The sequence below is a fragment of the Rhipicephalus microplus genome, chromosome 1 (genome assembly GCF_043290135.1).
Source record: "Rhipicephalus microplus isolate Deutch F79 chromosome 1, USDA_Rmic, whole genome shotgun sequence".
Classification (NCBI taxonomy): domain Eukaryota; kingdom Metazoa; phylum Arthropoda; class Arachnida; order Ixodida; family Ixodidae; genus Rhipicephalus; species Rhipicephalus microplus.
Genome location: NC_134700.1, coordinates 91,525,823 through 91,551,769, shown reverse-complemented (window position 1 = coordinate 91,551,769; position 25,947 = coordinate 91,525,823).

The following is a 25,947-nucleotide window of genomic DNA, read 5'->3' as shown; positions in this document are numbered from 1 at the left end:
TGCCCTTGGCTTCGATGAGCAGACCTAGTACCCTGATCCTGTCGATTATGGGTATGGTTTTTCCATCGGCCGTTCTTAACTGTATTTCTTCTCTATGAGCAAGACCTTGCAGGCAGTTGCCTGGTTTGCGACCTCTACGAGTAGGTCTGTACAGCAACAGCTCTGATTTTTCCGCAGAGCAGGCTAGCCCAGTACCTTCAAAATACCGCTCGACCGTTTCGACTGCTGTTTGAAGCGTTTCCTCTATTTCGCTATCACTACCGCTTCTCACCCATAGGGTGATGTCGTCTGCATATATAGTATGATTCAGTCCTTCGATTGCTTGAAGTTTGGTTGGCAGTCCAATTAGACCAGATTGAATAACATAGGTGATAATACCGAGACTTGCGGCGTACCTGCACTGCCCATCTCAATTTCCTCTGAAACTAGGTCCACTATCATAATCTTTGCCTTCCTTCCCTTCAGAAAATTACGCAATTAATTGTACGTCCGTTGTCCCAGATCTAGATCGTTTACCCTTTTTAGCACCGTTGCATGGGTTACATTATCAAAGGCCTTCTTGAGGTCTAACCCTAGAATGGCCTTTGTCGCTGTTATTGGATTATCTATAATCTGACGTCTTAACTGTAGCATTGCGTCTTGCGTTGAGAGGTTCCTCCTGAACCCTATCATTGTGGGTGGTAGCGCATCCCGGTCCTCGAGATAGGTAGTTATCCTCTCCAGAATCACGACCTCCATGAGTTTCCCCACGCAAGATGTGAGAGATATGGGTCTCAAGTCCGCAAACTGCACTCGCTTGCCTGGCTTGGGTATTAGCACGATTTTTGCCGTCTTCCATTGTTGCGGTATCTGTCCTGCCTTCCATGATTTGTTAATGAATTCAGTTAACTTAGTTATGAACTCGTCATCCGTATTGCGTAGCGTTTTGTTAGTTACGCCATCTGGTCCAGGTGCTGATCTAGTATTGAGTTTTTGCAAGACGGCCCTTTCTTCTGCCTCCCCGATCTCGTTGTCTAAATCATCATTTGCCAGCCCTGTGTAATCAGAGTGTGTGGGAAGCGCTTGAGAGATGTATTTTTTCTTGATTGCATTCAGAAAATCCTGCTCTGTACCTTGATATTTTTGTATTAACCGATTAATATTTTGCCTTTCTGCCAACTTGTTTCCGTCCGGATTTAACAAATGTCTAAGGATGGTCCATGTTTTCGCCATTCCTATCTGGTTATCCATGTCATTGCACTTTTCCTTCCACTGTTGTCTGCACAGCTGCTGGGCGTATTGCTCTATATCTCTGTTCAATTTAGCTATCTTTCTACGAAGTGTCCGGTTGTGCCTTTGGTTTTTCCATCTCCGTTGTAAACCTTCCTTAGCTTTCCACATGTGTAGAAGCTTATTGTCTACATACTCTAGCTGCGCCTCCGGTGGAACCGTATGCGTAGCGGCCTCCACGTCTCGTTTTAACTTTTCGGTCCATCCCTCAATACTCCGTATCATTTCGTCGGGCTCCTCTCTGATGTTTCGGAACTTGTCCCAATCGACAAGTTTAAGTTGTCTGCCTTTTGCCTTCCGCGGCCCTGCCCTCACCGTTATTTCAAGTATAAAATGATCGCTTCCCAAATCATGTTGCGTATTGGTCCATTGCGTGTCCAGTATATTTTTGGTGAACGTCAAATCTGGCGTGGTATCCACGCAAACGCTAGTACCTGTTCTTGTAGGAATGAATGGATCGGTAACGAGCGTCAGGCCCTCCTCCTGTGCGTCCAACCACAAGTTCCTGCCTTTCTGGGTTTCGATCCTGTATCCCAATGCACCGTGTGGGGCGTTGAAATCTCCTCCAATCACTAGCGCCCGGTTGCCCGTTATAGCGAGGGTTTTTCGAAATAGCGTGCGGAATTTGTGCTTTCTGCATTTAGGACTGCTGTAAATATTCAATACAAAAAGACGGTCCTCTGTTTTTCGCGTGGGTATGAGTTCGAGGAGAATGTGATTTATTGCCTTGATTTCCGTGTCATGTTGCACCACCACGTGATTTCGCTTAACCAACGTTGCTAATACCTTTGTCTCCCCATCAGCACTGCCGAATGACTTATATCCCGACAGTTTGACCAGCCCGTGCGTTTCTTGCACCATTATAACATCCGGGGTGCTGGTCTCTTTAAGATGTTGTTGCAAAATGTATCGTTTTCGAATATATCCTCGACAATTCCATTGCCAAATCGTGTAGCTATTTTGTCTGTCCATGGCGGCGTTACAGGCTCTCTAATCCCTCGGTGGGCACCGAGGTCCTAGCGTACGGTTTAAAAGACGTCTTAACTGGGCCCCCACCACTTGACTGCGATCCCCATTTTGCTAGCTTGGCATCGAAATCAGCCACAATTTGCTCCACTTTCGGCAATATCGCCTTGCCTAGCTCCTCGATTTTGGCCTCTATGTTTGCCTCAAATCTAACTTCTTGTTGTTCGAGCTTAGTTTGCAATTTTCTTTCAATTTGTTTCATTTCGGCTTTCGTGGTGTTTGCGAATTCCTCCTGTCTTTCTTGTGGCGTCGCCACTGCTTTTGGTTTCTTTACCAAGCTTTTAATCGGAGCGTTCTCTGGTTTACGTTTACCAGGGGTGAGGGCTGCTACCTCTTCCTCAATTGCTGCGCCTTTTCCTCCATTATAACTTGTGAGGTTTTCTCGTTGCGTGTAACCCCTCCGTTTTTCAGAACATCATTTTCTTCCCTGAGTTTTCTAATCTCATTCATAAATGCAACATTTTCTGCCTGATCTGCGCCAATTCGTTCTCTAGCGCCTTAATCCTACATTGAAAAGCAGCCTCTGCCTACCGCGCGCGCCCCGGAAGCTACATCAGCCCAGCTCACCTGGAAGGGTCCCGCTGTGCCACGGACGCCGCTCGGTCCTTTTGAGCTTTGGGATCCTCCTCCCTCCTTTGATCTGGGAGACCCGGTATTGCCGGTCTTGGGTCTAGACCTCGATCTGGACCTCGATCTGGACCTCGATCTGGATCTCGACATAGATGTGATGGTAGTAAACGTAGAGCGGTTTTTGTTTTGTGCTTGAAGCTTGGTGAAGGCTTCTGGTCCGGATGCGTCCCGCGTCCGATGTTCCGATGGTTGACCTGAGTTGCCCCATCTTTGCCTGTGAAATGCTTTCGCTTCATTTTCGTAGTAAAGTGCTTCTTCTTCCTCCCGTAGGGCTCGTTCCCAGCGGCGTCGTTTCACTAGGTATGGTACCTTAAATCTGGCCTTGCAATGGCGATCTGCCGTCGGGTGGTCTTTGCCACACAGCTGGCACTTCACTTCGCACTCGTGCTCCTGCGGTGGGTTCTCAGTGCCACACCCTCTGCATATTCTGCTATTCGGGCTCGGGCATACGTCAGCTCTGTGACCAAGGCGTCCACACTGGTAGCACACGTCTATTTTCTTGCAGTTTAGTGAGCACTTGACCAGTGCTCTCCCGTAGCTCACATGACTTGGAACGCGATGCCCATCGAAAAGGATGATGACGTTCGTGGTGTTTCCCATCCTCTTGGCCATGAAGACTGTTGGATTTCTCGGGGTTACCAGCATTTCCACGATCTCTCTTGGAGACACGTCCTGCGTTACTCCTCGGATCACCCCTTTAGATGTATCTTCAGGAGCTGACTCGTACGCATTGGCTTCGAATTCTTTGTCCCCAATCTTCAGTTGAGCGATGGTTCTGTATTTTTCGGCGCGCTCTTCTGATGGTGTGCTGACCACTAGAATGTTCTGTTTATAGTTGGCACATACCGTGTCTTCTTCCGATTCATTCCTGGGTATTTTAGCGGCGTTGGCGATGCAGCATTCTAGACGATTGATTCCGTAGTCAGTGACCTTGAAGCCGTCCCGTGGGCGCACAATTATCTTGTAATCTTCCTTCGGCAGACGGGTAATCCTGCTCGCAGCCACAATTTGTCTTGCTCTCAGTTCCTTCCTCCGCCTATTACTGACCGCGTTCTCGCTTTAGAAGTGCGTTTCTTGGTCCTTGGCTTCATGCGTTGTGGTTTCTTTGTTGGCTCGTCCTCTTCTGTTCACAAGGCGCCAACCTGCTTCGTTCTCATACTTTTGTTGCGTGATATCTTCGCCATCCACGCTAATCGTAGCCATCCTGTGGCATTAACCCGATAAGACGCCGCCTGGAAGGGGCTCAAGACGCCAGCGTCCATGGGCTAGGCCAAGCACATTATGCACAGCAGCAGGAGGCAACGGCGTCGTGCGTTCGTCGGCGTTACAGAAATGTGGTCAATGTGCCGAAAATTAAGCGTCAACCTACTTGAGAGTGGTATCGCGGGGTTCCGTGGAACTTCCACTTTCTTCACTGTAAGAAGGCGTCCGTCAATTCTTCGATTTCACGCTGAGAATCACTAAAAATCTGCGGAGCTGACGCGACATGCGTGTCTGCACTCCATGGCCCCCTGGCGGTCTCTCCTTGCTTTCTGACGAAATAAAACTGTACGTGGGATATGCCATTTTTTTTTACAGTGAGAGCTGTATATGGCTAAGAGAAACAAAAAGAACCTGTTCAGAATTGGTGTCACGAGTCGTCTCCATTGTCTGCGCTAGTAGTAACGTCCCTCTTAGCGTCGTATCGATGCATGCGCAACACTGGCTGCGTAGTGCGTGAGGTCGTTCGTTCCATCGCAGCCGGGGCGCCGAGCATGCGCGCATCAGTTTATACGGAAACCTTCCACATGGGTAAGCCCCGGACAACTCCAGAAGGACACCAAAATTGGAAGTGTGAGAGAGCTCGCATTCATCGGGCCGATCATGCAGTCCGGGCGCAAAAACATTCCTAGAAGGCCGAGTGCAGGCACCAACTATGTACCGATGATCCGGCAGCCTTTCAAGCCATGCGAAATCAGGAGCGAGAATACAAGCGCTGGTGGTGGGTGGATCCTCACGCTTCTGAGTGCTTAACGCGATGTCTAACGCTTGCAACAGCGCCACCCCGAGCAAGTACAGTTGCGGGCACGACAGCGTCAACGTGCCTACGGCGGCAGCGTGTTCGCCGGGGCAAATGCAGGCGTTCGGTGGGAGTTTCTCCAGCGGCACTTTGGCTTCGGCTGCGACGTCTGTAACCGCCTGTGGTTCATGAACAACCATTGGCATTAATGCATTACGAAACCCATTTACCCGCTCATTACACTCGTTCATGACCGTGATCACGTGAGGCACGATGCGTGCTTTGTGAAATAAACAGTTCGGTAAAGCTAAGTCAATGGTGTGCCTAGCCTCCTTAATAGGCACGAGCGTGTTCCCAGACATTGTGAAAGGCTTCGGTGCCACGTCGGGCTGAAACCACTGCTAAACTCTGGGGCCGCACGATTCAGCTTGCGCTGGATAATCATTTGTACGGGCAGCTTGGGTTGTGGCTTTTTGTAGAGGGAGTCTGAGAGGATCAGCTTCATACTTCGCAGGTGGTCTGTTCGGGACCTAACAATTGCAAACGTGTGTTTTCGTCCACTTCATTTTGTTTTCTAGCAGACTACAATGACTACGACGGAATGTCATGGCACCACCATAACCAAAAACAAACAAAAACTTATAAAAAGGCCGGCTGTGCGTAGACCTTTGAACGCTTTTTTGCTGGATTCAAGGGCGGATAACTTAATGAGCGGTCACTTTAATGGAGCAGTGGCAAGTGTGTCACCATAGATTCCACGAATCAGAAAAAAAATTAGTTTTTCATCAAAGTTGGCCTATGGCCTTACCTGTCTATTTCAATGAAACCTATAAAAGAACAAAACAAGAAAGGAAATTCATAGCCGAGTTCTCTGCACATTACGCCAGCAAGGCCTTATTTTTTACCTACTATCTTTTTTCATTTCCAGTTTCATGTCACCGATAATCTAACTGTTTTTTACTAAACTTCACTGCGGGAGTGTTCAGCTTTTGATTGTGGTCCTTCTAAGCGAAGGCCTTTTTAGGCTTGTGGCTTAGCGTACCTCAAAGAGTCCACTTTTAATCACAACTTGCTTTGTTTTTTTTTTCCTTTTTTCCCCATGGCAAGTGCATTTTTTTCTTTAATAAATCTTGCTTTATAACTACGCGCTATAAGGCAGCCCGATCTTTTTTCAAACCATAAATGTGCGCTTTGAATTTTCACGAAATACATCTCACCTTTTATCACGGAGTGGCGCAAGCACCAACCTAGGTTCTCCTGCACCAATGGGGATGCACAGACCTACCAACTGCTATTTTCCGCCGATGCCATTTGGCAGGTAAAGAATGGTGCTGCCTTTCGGTTTAATCAGTTCACTTATTGCCACCAGTACCAGTTTGAGAAGCAGTGTTCAGCCGAACTTTATCGTTTCGCATGGTGACGCTGCCATGTCCTAGTTTTGCTTCCTAAGATATCCGATAGAATACTTCATCTATCAGAGATACATGCAGATATTGATAAACGTCTTGCAAACGTATCGTCACACAGATACTAGGTGCCAAATTAGTATTTACGCGGATATTTTAGATAGATGCATATTCAAGCAGCCAATCCCTGCAAAATGTATCATTGAGCGCAATACGCTCTTTCGATCTATAGATAAATTCCTAAATAGGTCTTACAACACCCTTGTTTAAACAGACAGCAAAATATACGTACAAAATATAGTAATGTCTAAAAAGCGAACAACAGACGGACAGAAAAACTGCACTACCAAGTTTGTTCAGAACCTTGTGGTCCCTGGACCACCACACGGTCCCACGAGTGCTGTAGCTAACGCAAAATAATCTTTGCTTCCATAACTGAAATTCCACGCAAGACGTGTTATAATCCTAATTTCCAGGATATATGCACTGATTCAGCAGCTTCCAGCACTTTGTAGCCATAATGATATATTTCCACAAGGAGACTGGTCGGTTTCTGGGCCAATTATTTTATTGACAAATGCAGTTACGTCCTCTAGGAGCTGATTCTTTTCTTCCTCAGCAACTAGGAGGTTGGTAGGAATGATGCCAATATGCGCTGCTGGAAGGACAACGAACACACGAGAGAGAGAGAGAGAGAGAGAGAGAGAGACTAAAAAAGGTTAAATTGATTCCTGTGTTTTTTTTTATGTACAGGCGCTGCAAAGAAAAGAAATGCTGAACTTCATATTCCATTCATCACTGTATTCTTCGGAAATGTGTGTTTACTATCCTTCTGCTAGTATCAATAAGAAAAAAATGTACCTGAGAAATGCAAGTGATACTTCAGGTGAGGTTTTAAGCAAGTTGCGTATTTGTTGTTTGGGAAATTTTTAAAAGTGAAAAATTATTGGCGTCTACCTGATGGGAACCCTAATGGTATGCAAATCAACAGTGGTGTGCAAGGCGTTGATTTGGTGGAAACGGGCGTTGACTCGAGTGCTGAAAGAACGGCTTGAAGTGAAACTCGATGTAACATTGACGCGAGTAAACCTTTGTTTGAAACACAAGGACACAGGAGGCGGGTTGGGTGTCGTGTAAGTTTTATCTTAGATAAACGAGGCGAAAGAGGATGAAGTGAGCGAAAACGTGTTGCGAGCGGGTGAAGGAGCCGGCTGCTGTGGACGCTGTGGTGAGCGTGCTGCTGGTGAGGAAGAGTGACATCAGCGTGCACCTGTGAGACCTGATTTGCACTGCTCCAACACCTGCGGTGAATGAAACGCCTGGTGGCGCGCTGGTACGGATGCAAGTGCGCTCGAGCGTTCCGCAGCGTACATATGGCGTTACACACGTGAGTCAAAAAGCAGATTCGCATCGAATAAGGGAACTCCTATGCACAACTGCTTTTGAAACTATTGGTAATTGATTGAGCATGCAATAAGGCCAAAGCTGGCTTCCACAAAAGGTTAAAAAAACTGAAATATCGAAACGAAATGAAGTGAATGAAATGAAATATTTTTGCTCATGACCCATCTAATTCCAGGCCCGTATTGTTAACTTGCACACCATGTAAAATAATGGAACACATAATATTTTCTAACCTTGTTACGTTTCTGGAAGGAAACAGCTTTTTCTATAGGTGTCGACATGGCTTTCGCGAATTCATTTCCCGTGAGACTCAGCTGGTAACTTTTACTAATGACTTGGACGTGTACCTTGATAACGGCTTTTTTAGAGCCTGTATTTTTTGGGACTTCTCAAAAGCATTTGACAGGGTTAAACATGTATTGCTTTACACAAATTCAGCACACTAAGTATTGACATGGGAGTACTTGAATGAATATAAAGGTTTCTTTCTTCCCGTTCTCAATTTGTGGTTCCGAATGACTTCACATCTGATTCGACTCCGGTTGAATCAGGTGTTCCTCAAGGGCCCATCCTATGTCCTCTATTATTTTTAATATACATTAATGATATACCCGACAACTTTTCCTCATAAATTTGTTTATTCGTGGATGACTGCGTTGTATATCACAAAATTAATTATGCCTCTGAAACAGCAACCCTTTAATCTGACTCTAAAAACGTATATAAGCGGTACCACACACAGGTGCATGGAACTCAACATTATTAAATGTAAATCAATGCGCATTTCTTGTTCTAACACAATCAGCCCTCCTTACGCACTAATAACTGCCTCTTATTAGCACCTACTGTCATCTAGGCATTCATATTACCAACGACCTCTCTTGGAAGCAGCACATACAGTACGTAACATCAGAAGCTAACCGCTCTTTAGGATATTTGAAAACAATTTTTTGTTTGCACCTGTACAAATTATTACGATTGCTATATATAAAATACGCCCTCTCCAAACTAGAATACGCCTCGTCCATCTGAGCTCCTCATCAAGGCACATTAATTAACGAAACTGAAATGGTACAAAATCACGCTGTTCGTTTCATCCTAGGTAATCATTGTCGCCCTGTTAGTGTTTCATTAATGAAGAATACGCTCCATATTCCACTACCCTCTATTCACAGAAAGAAATCATGCATTTCATTATTTCATAAAATCGATCACCACAATCCTTTCCATCGCTCACTTTGGATTCACCCGGCAGCACACCATTCTGCGCGCCATGATCACGTGTACAAGGTCCGCGCACCTCGTCACAACACCTCAGCATGTTCACAATCATTCCTCCCTAAGACCTCAATAGATTGGAATAACCTACCTACATCAATATTAAGCATCACCGACCCCACTCGATTTAAAATGCACTAATAAACTTACAATCGTGAACAGTACCAACCGGCGAAAGTGTTATTGACTATTTACTTTATTCTTTGTCGTTCTTGTTCAGTTGTTTTTAATAAAGTGTACTCCTTGCGTGCAAAGTTTCATCATTCTATTTATCTTCACGGTAAATTTATTTACATATATCTGCATTTATTTTGTTGTTCTTTTATATTTCAACCCCTCCACTCTGTAATGTACAAATGTATCCTGAGGGTGTTGCAAAAATAGATAAATAAATAAATAACTATTAAGTTTTCTTGAGTGTAAGAGATTTATTGATGATGGCATCGTTCACATCTAGTCAGTGGGTCCCTCAGTTCAGAGACCCATCAGCTATGGTGGGTTGCACTCCGGAAGGGGTCAATAATGGGTCAGTTGGTTCTGCTGCATCGTGCCTACCACTGTTGTAGAACAACGTGGCTTTTCCGTGAATTCGGCAGGGTCTCGTAGAAAATGCGAATGCTCGCCATGAGAAAGCGCAGGGTAAGCTGGGATGTGGATGCTTCCGTCCGATGACAAAAAATAGGTCTACATGAAACAAGAAGGCGAGCAGCATTAGTTCACCATTCGTCGTATGCCGATGAATAATTGCAATTCTTTCCGATGAAAGTCCAATTGATGTTTTACCTCACGCATCCTGCCGCTTGATCTGAACAATGTCATGCATTATGGGGTGGAAGAAAACACCATGAAGCTTTCACTCGGATATGGTGTGACTTCTTTTTTTAAAAACTTGATTATTTACCCAGTACATGACGCGAATGCACCAGCCTCGCTGTTCCCACGACGAAACAGGGAGGTCGAGCCTCCTGGCCCTATCATTGGCGGACTAGATGGCCAGTGTTTGATTGTTGTAAGCTGGTGACCTGATGAGCATTTGCAAGTGTTCACAAACCGCTGGGTGAAGGACTTTCGTGGCGCAGTGTGGTATCTTTATTGGTGTGCTTTTTAATTGCACAAGAATTATCACAGCTGAATATGTAAACAACTGCGTTAACTTGTTGAGCATATTCATTTATGCAGCGTTGCAATCGTGTATAAAAAAGCGATAGCAATAAGGATGCTCTACCGAGAACGAAGTATGGTCTGCGTGATCTGGGTGATCTTTGTAAGGGCCGTAGTGACTGTCAAAGGCCCGGTACGTTGGTGTGTATTTAGCAGTCATGTGTCCAAGGTGCCACTGCAACTATTCAGACAAAAAATATTGTTAACGCACAATGAACCAGTTCCGCAACTTTCGCACTGCTAAGAGTAAAAAGTATCCATACAAAATTTTCAGTCGAGCGTAGTACGACTTTATTCTTATGAAGGCGTAAATTTTGGCATAACTGGTCAATATAAATTTTAACTAGTGTAATTCTGAAAACATCATCTGGGAACAAGTGAAATTATCCAGACGTTGTTGCGAATATTTATCCTGTTGTTAAATTTCTACAGCCAGTGATTTGTGGTAGCTCCTAATTTATGTGAATGTTTCAACGTAAAGGTACTACGCCAAAACTTGCCAGTTGTTCATACTCGCTTGGAATATCTCAAACATAACACTTTTCTGCTGCGGAGTCGTTGCCATCAATTAGGCAGTAGTGCAAACCGAAAGATTCAGGCTTTTGAAATAATGACCGGAGAACCACGCAAGCACTTACCAAACGTGCTACAAGCTTACCTTTCCCACAGCATGTGTTTCATAGCCCAGTTCCTTTTGGTACGGTGGTAGCAGCTTGAATTTCACTGAGAGTCCTAACGGCTCTACTGCCCGTATTTGATCGTGCTGAAGGCACACAAACATATTACGGTTAGTGGTCCTACTGTTAGAGGGTCCTGCAGTAACTCCTCCGGTTCTAATAAAGTTCGCTGTCTGTCTGTCTGTCTGTCTGTCTGTCTGTCTGTCTGTCTGTCTGTCTGTCTGTCTGTCTGTCTGTCTGTCTTCTAGTGGTTCCAGTACTGCTTCTAAAATAACTTAGCGCAATGTCGTAGACATATGCTTTTCAGATATGGCATCGTTATTGTTCGCGTTTTTAAAAATAGTCGAAAATATGAGCGTTGACGTCCCTTTCCGCGGATGTTAGCCACGTGAAACCACTGCTATGAGCACCTAAATATTTCCCTGGCTGGCCATTCCACCAAATATTGATAGTCTTGTAACATCATCTTTTCAAGAAGAGTCTGTTTTGTTTTTAGCGTTTTTTATTCATAGCTATATTTTTTATTTTATTTACACTATTTAATCAAACCGTATATTATTGATGCGAGCACTTGAAACGAGTTCATAAGAGGGTATAGCGTTCAATGGTTACTGAAAGGTCATGTCTTACTACATCCGTTCCTTTGCTTTTTCGGGCTATCGCTTTCTTCTATCCACAAATTGTCATCTTCCTCGTTAGTGGCACACTATGGCACAGTATTCCATCAATTCACTCAACTTACTTCAGGACTGGTACGCTATAGCCTTGTTACTTGAGCACTTGCTAAAGAGATGGCTGTTAGTACTTTGCCACATCAACATTCGTGGTTATTTCGTCTATTCCGGTTTTAGAAGTACAGCAAATGCTTCTTCACGGATCGCAATGAAATGCTGTCTCGCAGAACCAACTTGTGTTTTTATGAAGAGCAGGACACGCGAATTCCTTGACTTTATTTTTCGTTTTTGTTACCATAAAGCTGTTTATGTGGAGAATCTTTTCAAACCTCTAGCTTTCCGTGCCCACCTGCTTATTTTGCTGTTGCAACACAGTTTGTGTTAGGCATGTCTTGTGAAATAAAGAAAAAAATCTCCTGTTTTGTCAAAGCATAAACTGAACATAAATTTTGTAATGATTCTTGACATTAAAAGCAATGGAAGCCTCAAATTTTCAATAAATTCTTCAGTAAAACTAACCACTGCAGCTTATGAAGGAAAGGCATTGCATAAAAAGACAGTAATTCCTCCTGTGCGTTCTTATAATAAGCTATCTGTTTTCATCGGAGGTGTATACATCGATGTTTTGATAGACACTGGTGCTTATATGTCGGCTCTTGCTGGTTCTTTTTTCCCGTCTTCAAAACGTTACCACCCCTTATGGTGGACCTACATTCCTCGCTGCTCAAGCGGACACCATTAAACCGGCCGTCATGAGCACAGCACGTGTTTACATTGGTGGACACACAGTATGCAGTGCTGAGCTCGGGTGCCTACCAGAATATATTAGGCTAGGATTTTTTGTCTACGGCGAACGCTTCCATCTGCTGTCCGGAACATGTTGTTCACAAAAAAGAGACCGACTATGCTCTTTACGCGGATGTCAAGCCACTTCGCTTAGTCGTTGTTGAAGATATTGAGCTACCGCCTGGCCATCAACAAGTAGTTGCCATCCCATCTGCTGTGATATACTATGGTGAGGTGCTTGTGCTGCCGTCTGCACGCTGTCTCGCAAGAGTTATAGCTTTTGGTTCAGGGATAGTGCGTTTACACAATCGCTCCTAACTTCTTTACACTGCGAACCAGACCTCAGAGAAAATTCTCATCCTCAAAAACACCACAATCACCTATGTCGCCGATTCTCAGCGTGCCTCCGTTGTTCCGCTGGTTCCGGCGTCCTCTGACATTCCTTCTACTGGACGGCCATATGAATTTTTGCTCTTCCTGGGACTATCACATCCGGCCTGACCTCTTCGCAGTCAGATGAGTTGCTTGTCTTTCTACGAAAAAATGAGACATCGTTTGATGCCTATTCCTCCTTCTTTGAGCAGACATCCATTATCATGCATTGTACCGCGACCGATGGTAGTTCCATGGTACGCCGTACCGCATCGCTCCTCTTCATCAGGGCAGAACGTAATTGAGAAAATTGTCACCGATATGCTGCAACGAAACATCTTCCCTCCCGCCGCAAATCAATGGTGATCTCCTGTTGTTTTAGTACAGAATAAAGACGGCTACATGTGATTTTTCGTAGACTCATCATCACCATCATCATCATCACCCTGACTACATACACTGCTGGACAAAGAGCTCTCCCATGTTCCGCTAGTCAACTCGGTCCTGTGCTGGCTGCTGCCAATTTATACCCACAAACTTCTCAATCTCATCTTCCCAACTAACCTTCTGTCCCCCCCAACTCGCTTGCCTTTCTTGAGAATTCACTTAGTTGCTCTTAATGACCAGCGGTTACCCTGTCTACGCACTACATACATGGCTCATGTCTTTATTCTCTTCTTTATTTCAACTATGATATCCTTAGCCCCTGTTTGTTCCCTGATCTATTCTGCTCTCTTGTCTCTGAAGCTTCCACCTACCATTTTTTTTTCTTTTCATTGCTCACTGTATCGTCCCTAATTCAAGCTCAACCCTCTATGTAGGCCTCCAAGCTTCTGCTCTGTAGCTAAATACCAGCAAAATGCAGCTGTTATATACCTTCTTTTTGAGGGATAGTGGCAATATACCTGCAATGATTTCCCTGATCCATTCTGCTCTCTTGTCTCTGAAGCTTCCACCTACCGTTTTTTTTTTCTTTTCATTGCTCGCTGCATCGTCATCAATTTAAGCTCAACCCTCTTTGTAAGGCTCCAGGTTTTTGCTCTGTAGCTAAATACCAGCAAAATGCAGCTGTTATATACCTTCTTTTTGAGGGATAGTGGCAATATACCTGCAATGATTTCCCTGATCCATTCTGCTCTCTTGTCTCTGAAGCTTCCACCTACCGTTTTTTTTTCTTTTCATTGCTCGCTGCATCGTCATCAATTTAAGCTCAACCCTCTTTGTAAGGCTCCAGGTTTTTGCTCTGTAGCTAAGTACCGGCAAAATCCAGCTATTATATACCTTCCTTTTGAGGGATAGTGGCAATCCACCAGGCATGATTTGAGATCGCTTGCCAACTGTGCTCCAACCCATTCTTATTTTCTAGTTCCTTCAAACTCGTGGTTCGGCTCCACTGTTATTACCTGTCCTAAGTAGACATAGTCTTTTACAATTTCAAGTGCACTATTCCCTATATCGTAGAGCTGTTCTATTCCGAGGCTGTTGTACATTACTTTCGTTTTCTGCAGATTAATTTTAACACCTACCTTTCTGCTCTTTTAGTCAACTCTGCAATCCTCAGTTGCGATTCCTACCCTTAGTTACTCAGCAATGCAATTTCATCGACAAGTCGCAGGTTACTAAGATACTCCTCATTACATCTTATCCCTGACTCTTCCCAATGCAGGCTTCTGAAAACCTCCTGTAAACACGCGGGGAATAGCAATAGGGAGATTGTATCCCCGTTCCTTACACCCTTCTTTATTGGTATTCTGTTTTTTTTATGAAGCACTATGGTAGCAGTTGATCCACTGTATATTTCTTCTAGGATTTTTACATATGCTTCGTCGACGCCCCGATTCCGGAGTGTCTGCATGACTGCTGATATTTCTACTGAATCAAACACCTTCTCTAAATTTGTGAAGGTCATGTATAGTGATTCACTATATTCTAAGCATTTCTCCATTACCTGATTGATAGCATGAATGTGGTCAATTGTTAAGTAGCCTGTTCAAAATTCTGCTTGTTCCTTTGGCTGATCGAATTCTAATGTTGTCTTAATTTTGTTCGCAATTACCTTCGTAATGATGGAGAGCAAGCTTGTATATGATGAAGAGCAAGCTGAATGGCCTGTAATTCTTCAAGTCCTTGTCATCTCCTTTTTTAGGGATTAAGAAGATGCTAGCATTCTTCTAGGATTCTGGTACTATTCCCGCCAGGAAGCACCTCGTAAACAGGGTGGCTAGTTTTTCTAACGCAATCTGTCCTCCATCTTTCAGCAGCCCTGATGTTACCTGATCCCCACCGGCAGCTTTGCCTCTTTGCATGCCCCCCAAGGCTTTTCTGACATTTTTTATCATTACTGGTGGGGTGTTATTAGGGTTACTGCTAGTCCTTATGTTAAGGTCGTGGTTGTCCCGGCTACTTTACAGATCTCTGTAAAACCCCTCCGCTATTTTAACTATCCTATCTATATTGGTAGGTGTTTTGCCTTCCGTGTCCCCTAGTGCATACATCTGATTGATGTCTATCCCCAGTTTCCTCTTCGCTGTTCTGACGCTTCCTCCGCTTTTCAGAGCGCGTTCAATTCTGTCTATGTTTTACCTTTTTACATCGGATACCTTACGCATATATTTGAACTTCGAAAGTTCTACCAACTAGATTTTGACAGTTGTGCTTGAGTTCTTTAAGGTTTGGCGATTCTTAATGGAATTTTTTGTTTCCTGGGACAGCTTGCCAGTGTCCTGTCTAACTACCGTACCTCCAACTTCCACCGCCCACTCCATAATTATAATGGCCACATTATCAGTCATTGCGTCAACGCTAAGGCTGGTTTCTTTGGTATGAGCCGAGAACCTGTTTTGAAGCGAGACTCTGAATTCTTGTACTTTCCTTCTCAATGCTTGCTCATTATATTGGCTTTCTGCGTTTAGGTAACATGGCACTTTAAACTCATTCAAAGCACAATAAGTAGTAATTTTGCAGGGAACCGAAGCTCCACGGTTAGATTCGAAATTGTCAGTAGCAAAGCTCCAATCATTTGTTCATATGGACTCTTCTCATCTTTTTACCTGAGCGTATCGGGTACTTTCCCGTCAGAAGAGCTGGTCTTGGAGCGAAAGATGAGTGACGTAGTAGTTGTTCAATATGACGCTGTCACTGGCTATCACATCATTGTTGGACGTGTTTATTTGCGTAGACTCGTGTGAGCTGACGTCATTCTAGCCCTATATGATGAATAGAAAAAAAGTTATGGGTAGAAAGATATGAATATGAAACAAAAGAGATATGAATAGAACAAAAGAGAGTGCACTTCAGCATATGAAAGGCAATAATTGATAAGTACTTGTATAGTAATCTGTGAAGTGTAAGCTGAAAATATTTGTAGCAACAATTAGGCGATCATTTTGTTTTCGTTGAATGCTGTGCTACCTGTCGATACAGTTCATTGTTAGTAGGGTGAGTTACAGTCAGTGCTTGATGGGAATCTGTCGTCAACATGTACAAATGTGCCTGCGTATTTATATTTCCTCTAAAACACAGCGATGCCTATATATGATAGTTTTTTTCACATTTCATTGTCGCCTGGACACTGGCCGTGTCATAGAAAAAGTGAAGGGGCACGTAATAGTATGAAATTAACCGCTTTACAGTGTTATTTTGCCAGCGTCACTGCTTCTGCTATCAGTGTCGTCACCGACTCGCCCAAGCGTTCCCTGCCAGTGCCAAGTACGCCTTCGAAATTGGCAGCTCCCACGTACAGTGGAAATCAATGATGTGTGAAGCATCAATTACGTAGGTTGATATGTAACTTCAAAATCACCACAACGCTACGAGGCGGAAGTGAACTATGCCGTACAAGACTTCCGCGTCATGATTATCATTGGGTGTGTCGTTTACCTTCGTCATCTATAAACGTCACGTGATGCTGTGAGCACGCTGTGAACGTGGTATGTTGTCATGTTTTTGCATGACACACGTGCCATGATTATCATGTTTGCACCAGTTATATACCTTCGTCATCTATTGACGTCACGTAACACCAAACTTGGTAAATGTGGAGCTGGCGAAATAGCCGCGAGTGCATCATGAAGGGCCCAATTTACTCCAACCTGACGTTGACGCGTGCGCACGCAGGGCACAGCGACGCTATACGTTAGCGAAACGTGAAAACTCTATAGTCTCACGGAAAGCGCGACCTGCGCGACCAGCGTCCATCGGCGCGTCCCGGTGAGAACCGGTGCGAAATGTAAGATGCGGCAATTCGCGCCGATGCGTTACCCCGACATCACTGCGTCTGCCTCTTTTCATACCGGAGGGACGCTGGACGCGCTAAAATGCGCATGCGTCAAAACAACGCCATGCGGCGCGTGCCTACGAGTATACGGCAGGATCGGCGCCTGGCGTGGCAACGCCGGCGTGAAGGGACGAAACGAACGCCGGCGCGCACGCGCGCCGTGTCACGTCGACGTGTATTGGCGCCTTGACTGTGGCATGTAGTGCTATTGTTACATGACACGCATCTCATTTTTATCATGTTTGCACCAGTCTGATACCTTCGTCATTCATTCACGTCCGGTTATGCCAAATTTGGTATAAGTAAAGCTAGCGAAACGGACACCAGCGCATCATGAGCGTGGCATGTAGTCATGTTGTTATACGACGAGCATATCATGATTATCATGATTGCACCAATCGCGTACCTTTGTCACCAATTCACGTACCGTAATACAAAATTTTTTATATGTGATGCTAGCTAAATGGCCGTGAGCGCATCATGAGCATGGCCCTTAGTCATGTTGTTACACGACACGCTATTGTTACATGTTAGGATCGGTCGTTTGTGTTCGCCATGCAATCATGTCATACCATACCAGTTTTGCGACATGTCATGTGAACAAGACCACCGCAAGAGGAGCAAGACCATGAATTGTAAATGTTGACATTCATGACATATATATCATGATCTTCATGGTACGACTAGACAAATATGCTCGCCATTCAGTCATGTTATGCCACACCAAGTTTGGTATTGATACCATTATCCAAACGGTCAGGAGAGCTATTAGTCGTAGGCGGATAGATAGATAGATAGATAGATAGATAGATAGATAGATAGATAGATAGATAGATAGATAGATAGATAGATAGATAGATAGATAGATAGATAGATAGATAGATAGATAGATAGATAGATAGATAGATAGATAGATAGATAGATAGATAGATAGATAGATAGATAGATAGATAGATAGATAGATAGATAGATAGATAGATAGATAGATAGATAGATAGGTAGATAGATAGATAGATAGATAGATAGATAGATAGATAGATAGATAGATAGATAGATAGATAGATAGATAGATAGATAGATACGCTCAAAGTCGCCGAAGTTGGCTGAGAAATGCATCGCTTAAAAAAAACAAAATTGTGTCTTCTTAGTATTGTGAAAACAGAAGCGATGCATTAGGCTTAATCTCGCAGCATTAATTTACAAAGCAGGAACAATGCTTCAATAACGCTTTATTTGGGTCTCAATGGGCTCTTGCAGGTGAGCTGGACTCTGGCTACACGCCACGAAAACCGAAGAAGGAAGCGAGGCTTTATGGGAGTATTCGTAGTTTGTGAACATGCCATCAATGTACTTACAAGAATTACAAAGACGCAAATCAGTATATTGACAGCAAAGGGTAGTAGTGTGTGGGCAAGAGAATTTTTTTTGAGAGATGACTCAGAGCAGCAGCTGGGACAATTTCCCTGTGCTTTTGAAATGGTAGTTGTTGTTAGTATGGAGAAGTGTAGTGCGGTTGCATCCTTCAACCTGCTAAGACCGTACACCTTAACAACGTGCTTTTGCGATAAGCAAACCACGAGAATGCTGCTGCGTGCATTGAACGTGCTTCATAGTATACTGTATGGGACCACTTGTGGGGAAATCAGCAATAAATACTGGAGGTACGTGTCTTCATGTACTCCGTGGCATCTCCTCCATTAGGTATCTAAGTCACATGTCGTTCTTTCACTTTGTAGAGTAGCTGACTGGGCTTTGCCTGCTAGTTTAACAGAAGTGCCTTCCCCGTGGGATTCGTGCTTCTCTCAACAATCAGTTGCATTCAGCTCACGCTATTTGTGGCACAAAAACTATAGAAGCAGCCTCCACTGTAGTATTGACGTTAGAGCTTAATGGCTCAAATGTTGAATGAATATAAAGAATATAGTGTGAGCTACAACTGCAGGGCACACGACAATCTAACTGAATTTTATTAATGTTTACGCCGTATGAAATTTCCCCTTCATTTTGAAGTTCAGTAATCTTGTTGTTCTGGAAGCCATAGATTCACGAAATTTAGATCACCGTTTCGGAAACCGACTTAGTCACTTTTCTTTTCTGAAAACTGTGATCTTCGATACCGGCTGAACGCTCATAGCTTTCCCGTTCGTCTCTGCTTCTGGATTCATTAATAGCACACGCACTCTCGCACAATGTTAGCATGAAATGAAGTTCTTTCAGTGGGCAAAACTGATGAAATTCTCCAACATTCCAGAACGGCGTACGTGTTGTTTGCTGACTAAACTATACGTACGCCAACCCACGCAGGTTCAGTGATCACTGAATCCGTGCGTGTTTTCGAACACTGCAGTATTTCACTATAACTTTCATGTCTCACCATGCTTGATCAGATGAACTCTAATTGAACCTTTTATTATTTTCATAGTATGCAACCAAGAAAACAAAATATCCAGTTTAACAATGGCGACAGAATATAAATTTAGTATTTGAATGGAGGTTTTGCGTTTCCCTCGTATTTCGTACTTTTACTCGTCGAATAGACGGCTTTCCTTTTGTCTTTAGAAGTTTTGTGGTCACTAGCGAATGGATGCTGATCAGTAAAATGGCTTGTTTAAAATTAATTCATGTCACGAACGTTGTTGATCTCTTGAGGGCTTGCCACTCTCAAAACTTCAATCGTCTAAGCTAATCTGCTGTTTGACGACTAACAATATAGTTTTATTGTTAAAATTTCGCCTCTTGAGGTTTGTTTTCGCTGTTTTTAGAACAGTGCATCTAGTATTACACAAAAAAGAGATGTTCATTGGTATTTGACTTTCGTGGCTCACGAAAGTAGCCTACCGTAATACCTTAAAGGCGATTGTGCCCTTCAGCACAGCAAAAGATTTTAATCAGGATTCTTGTTCACTGCGATTGCGTACGCATCGATCAGTGTTGTCAAACACTACCAAGAAAGCAACCAAATACTCATCACAAAAGAAGCCCAGAATAAGGAGAAACATTATAAATTATTTTCATTCTTGAGAACTTTTTATTATTATTCAAATATGTCACTTGAATACGACAGAGAACTTTAAATACTGCCAAAAAGTTTTTATTGTGAAAACATGGGGTTTTTTGAATGAAAGCTTATAGGTACATATTTAGAATGTCTCCACAGGAAACTCCATTTTGTTGAAGACAGGTTTGCGAGTGCTTTATTAACGTCACTTATTGATTCACCCAGCGTGCGAATGATTTCTACACCGAACGACTCATTGTCAACAATGTAAACGCCTTTGCTAAAAATAAACACGAATCAGTGAACGTGATGATCGCTAAACGAGTTATATTTCCTAAAAAAATCAAAGTACCCCCTCCTACCAAAAAAATAAAACCCTACAAGCGATTGGGAAGTCACGCAAGCGGCTCAGTTATGGGAACAAAAGAAGCCCAAATGTGCTCAGATAAGTGCAACTTGCAACTCTGTCGTTGATGTGGAAAGCGAGAAGACTGAAATGTGACTTTGCGTATAGAAGTTTCTGAATACGCCGTGAAGTCCTACTGATGAAAATTTACCAGCATACTGCGAATAGCATATTCAGGTGGCAACTTCAGTTCCGTCGTGTAAAAATCCGAAATAGTTTTGTTTCGGACATTTACAAAACGTTCACTGCTTGCGTGAGCGTTTTAGTGAATTAGATCTATTTAGAAAGGGAAGCAACACACGCCCAAACAACTCGCACGCTGTTAACGCGCTTGCGTGTGATATACCAGTTACAAAAAAATAAGTCTGTTATTTGAGACCGTCAGAAGAAAAACCACCTGCTACAGGTGCTTTCTTTTAAAGAACATGCACGTGTTTGAAAACTTGGGGCTTACCAAGCCATAGACAGGAGGAAGCACGCTGTTTGTCCGTTTCATGGCAAAAGCTGGTTGACACTTCCAAAGCAAAAACATCGCCGTCAACAAACCCATCGCAGCACACTGCTTCACAACTCGAAACTGTTGTGAGAACCACATAAGCATGTCATAAAACGTCACGCGGTAAACCTGGTTCCGTTTCTCGAAATGGTCGCCGAATCTTCTGATTTAATTTGTATCGCTTTACTTGTAGGGAGGCATCAAAAATGCCTTTTTTCAGGAACGTACAGCCGAAAAGCGAACGTGCCTTCGACATATAGACATGCGGGCCGGATGTCACTTCGTACTGCGTAAGGTTGTTACTCCGCTATTGCTAGACAGGCAAGAAGAGATATAGATGAGAACAAGACCGCAATGCGATCGTTCGTGAATGGCAGTATTTTCTCTGTACATTTCGTATCTATAGCAAAACATGAAATCCCTGAAAGAAGTGAACCTTGAAGGCTTGACACACAATAAGAGGGGCATGTTGATATTCTTTTATGGCATTCGCGGCAGTTCTCAAATAAGGCGCAGACACGCACATAAAATGCTTTGTCTTGAGCCGCGATATTTTTGTGTGCCTCACTTGTATGCTGCCACTGTCACTGGGCAAGTAGTTTGTATAAGAAAGTGTCCTGAATATAATCACAAAATTGCTCTGTCGCATCATGCTGTTCTCGGGCAGTAGGAATAGGTGTAATTTTGCCGCGCACACATTACAGGAAATTATCTGCAAATTGACTGGCCAAGTTTTCAGCTGCTTTATAAACACCAATAAATATAATAAGTGCAAGTGTAAGGAGCCTACTCTTCGCTAACACTCAGTTTTCAGGATGTAAGTAAGTGATTTTAGGTAGAGAGCCAAATGTCTAGTTGTTTTCGCAAAGCGAGTATCGGGAAGAAACCTTTATTCATATAGAATAAAGCAACCGAAAAGGTCTTTTACACGGCCTGGACGTAAGTGCAGTCCCAAGTCCAGGACACAGTACACCATAAGCCGGGGAAATCACGCGCTTACTCGCTACCAAGTCGGACTGGTACCGGGAGTTTACGCAAGACAGTGCGTAGAAAACCCCGTACACCTCTAAAGATGTGTATACCTAGTAAGTTACCACCAACTAAACATGCGCATCTATAAATATTTATGCTTGAAATGTCTAGCATACCCATATTACGTAGGCTGCGGAACGTCTTTAGACCGCGTTAAATTTCGGAGGCGCTACTTACGATGCACTCTACAACGTGCTTAGCATAAAGAACTACCATTACGTTAACTCTGCGGTGACTTTAATGAGAGCCTGGCTTCTACACTGTACAGTAACAATAAAACAATAAATAATCGCATTATGTGTACAGATTTCGCTCATATCAGTGTAGCTTAGAGCCATTAAATATTGCGCAGACGAAGGGCGTTTTTTCGAGGAATGAAATCTAAGGTAACGTCAAGAGACTTTGCACTGCATTGTCGTTTATAGTCAACTAGCATGCATACGGGCAGCAAGGGTGTGATTTCTCAGCAACTGTCACCTGAGCCTAAAGAGAAGCCTGTTTTACGATCGCTTTTTCGATAACGATGCTTCCGAGTCACCAGCGCGTCTGGTGAGCCTCCACTACCCGATGGTCGAGGTTAGCCAACGGAGTGCAAGTGACTGATCGGACAAGGAAAACAGCCCCCGCCTATCTCGAGAGCAAAGTCCCAACGCAACCTGCGCTTTCGCAGAAGGTGAATCTTGTTTTGAAGTCCGAACACGACTGGCAAAGTCGGCTATGCCTCTATGGCTTACGCCACGCGCGACAACAGTAAACCTGTGAGTGAAAAAATGACGTACTCCCTCATGAACATAATCGAGCCGCATGTTTGCTGTTATTTGCCACTTCAACTTTTTATTGGGGTATATTTAAGACCAAAAAGGCATGTGGACGTCACACTTGAGTGAAGCTGTTTTCGGTGCTCGGTCAGATGAGCGGCGTGATCAACGATGGATTTTGATAACACCTGGTATGCATCACTAGGAAACGCCACGAGTATGTTCGTTCATGTTATGGCTTACTTGCAAGGACTTCAAAAGTTGCTCAAGCTAACTGATATGCTGTTGACGAAAGTCGGCTGTATTGGCAGATTCCATGAGAAAGTGTTTCAGGAAAAGTGGCGACACGCCTGTAAGAGGTTTCTTTTTGTTCGATGTAAGGTGGCCTACTTGCTACGCCAGAATGTACGAGGCAGTTCTATAACACGCACACTCACGTTTGTCTAGTGTAACGTTGTTCATGTTCTTTCTCCAACATTTGAGTTGAAGTTCTGGTCAACAGATATTCTTTTTAGCGCCTGTTTGAATCTAACACTTATAAATTTTGCCCCATGGTGGTGGTCTATTGGATAAGGCACTCGGCTGCTGACCCGCAGGTCGCGGGATCGAATCCCGGCTGCGGCGGCTGCATTTCCGATGGAGGCGGAAATGTTGTATGCCCGTGTGCTCAGATTTGGGTGCACGTTAAAGAATCCCAGGTGGTTGAAATTTCTGGAGCCCTCCACTACGGAGTCTCTCATAATCATATCGTAGTTTTGGTACGTGAAACTTCACAAATCAGTCAATCATCTGATAGGTTAGAAATTAACTACATGTCTTCAGCACTAACTCACGAACTTCTCATTTCAAAAGCATTCTATTGGCTATTGATAACTTGCCTGATAGCTTAATCCAAGCGCATCATTTCACAAACATTTATACGGTTGTCTATCCTGAAAGATAGCGTAAACGTGAGAACATGAAGTTGACTTATTCGCAGCGCAGATCCACCTGTGCAACGTAGTAATAAATTTTTAGAAAACCATAATTACCTCCATGACATTTGCATTTTGAAATGTAGATGCTTGTGTAGCCTGTTCTTGCAGCAACATGCTGGTATCGTAAAAAACATGTGAATCACGCATGTTTCAAGTTAGTGGCACTTGCCTTGGTGTTCTTTGTGCTTTTCTTTGCTTCTTGTTTTCTTTGAATTGCTAAATTACTTTCCTTTAGAGCCGGGTGGCCAACCGGGCACTAATGCGGTTCGCTTTTCTGCCGTTCCTTATTTTCCTCATTCCCTTTCTCTTTCACTCTTGAAGGACTCTGTATTCTTTAATATGTACATTTTAGACTGTAAGACATGCTTATATAGGCTCACTTCTTTTAGTATAGTTAACACTGCAGTATCCTGCTCATTGATTCTTCATTCACCGTCGCCATACTGCGTCAAAGTTTGAGTATGAGCGTTATTAACACCATTTGGCTTCAGCCGATACAAGGCATTACTATCACGCACCTGTTTACCGTGTTGGCCCGCTTGCTCTTACTGCGGAATGAAAGGATCGACTTGTAAGGCGATTACAGACTAATTACCACGAGTTATTTCACGCGGTTTTGTTTACTTTCTTTAATCACGCGTTCATAACCCCGACCGCTCGCTATCTTTTTGAGATACCACACATTCTACACCATCACAATTCATACCAACCACCATAGGCAATTTCTGGTGTCTTCGTTGTAAGAAAGAGGGCCGAATGTTTCAAATCCTCAATCGTATTCCGACACAGCCGTGGTCGCTGCTCCCGCCTCGAGCGCGTCACATGTGTCCTCCAAGTGGCCTTCACAATCAAAGGGTGTGGCGTGTTCCGACACGTTCACTAATAGACTGTAACTCTACTACCCAAGTATGCAGAATGTTATCCCAACGTTGGATGAAAGCGCCCAGATGTCAGTCAGCAACGTTGCATAAAAGCACTTAATGTCCTCTCCCTAGATCACATGATGAAGTTGCCTGCAACATTCAGGATGGCATGACAACATCCCGTATCGTATTTTCAACATCATAGAAATGTTTTCACAACATACCAGCAACGTGACGTCAACATACCAGCAACGTGGTGTCAGCATACTAGCAACTAGGTGTCGACATTGCTGTGTGACGTGTCGCCTTTCATGCGACGTGCACAGAAAATATATACTAGTGTGTGTGCGTTATGAATGAAAGGCATGTTGACTTGTTACGGCAACTGCCCCGAAGCTTTTGGGCTAAGAAAAAGGCTATGTAATGCATTTAAAACTTAGAAGGTAAAATTGCATTATATTGTCCATGCACAAAAACTGTTTTCTAGCAGCTCTTTATCAATGCATTCGTACATGCATAAACAAGTGGTGTTGCAACAGCCAAGCTATTAAAATGTCAAAACACAGTTGTGCATGTCCGTAAGACCAAAAACGCATTTTCAAATCCAAAGCTTCCAACGCATGTGGTATATATATATATATATATATATATATATATATATATATATATATATATATATATATATATATATATATATATATATATATATACTGCCTTTATAAGAGCATTGAAAAATGTTGTGTTGCTTTGTGTGAGCAACGACAACAATAAGTGAACATATATTGAGGGTGCAGTATCTTTATGTTCAGAATTGCAGTAACCATGATGACATGCAGTCACACACCTTAGGCCGGAAAGAACATGCCACAGTGCCTGAATGTCATATGAAAGAAAAAAGAAGACATTTAATTATGAAGATTACTTACTTTTTATTTACTTGTCAATGTCACAGATTAAGACATGAATTAAAGTGTTAAAAACACATTTTAAGCATTCAGTAATAAATATGAACAAGGCATGTTGCAAGTTTCTTTCATAATATTTCAACTGCTGGGTCGTAAAAAAATACAGGCGCAAAATGAAAACACAGCTTGTTTATACAGTATTACCAAAAGTTTGACAAAAAAAACTTTCATTTATAGTATATTGTCACGGGGTCGTGACGTGGCCGAAGACAGGAGACTTTGTGTTGGGATTTAACTGTTTATTTGAGCGAACCTGTGCCCAGTAAAGGGAAAGTCAGATTACAGCAGCAGTCTTGCACAGATAGCAGTCTCGGACTGATAGCGGCGAACGGAGCGTCGGCCTTCGTTCAACAACTGACAAGCAGCGAAGCGCGTCGGCATTTATACTCTTGCCATCGATTGTTCTAGCGTTATCGCTGGCGGTGGCGTAGGTTCCAGAACAATTTGTACCGTTCGCACAATGGGCGTAATCTTATCGAAATGATCTACTACAG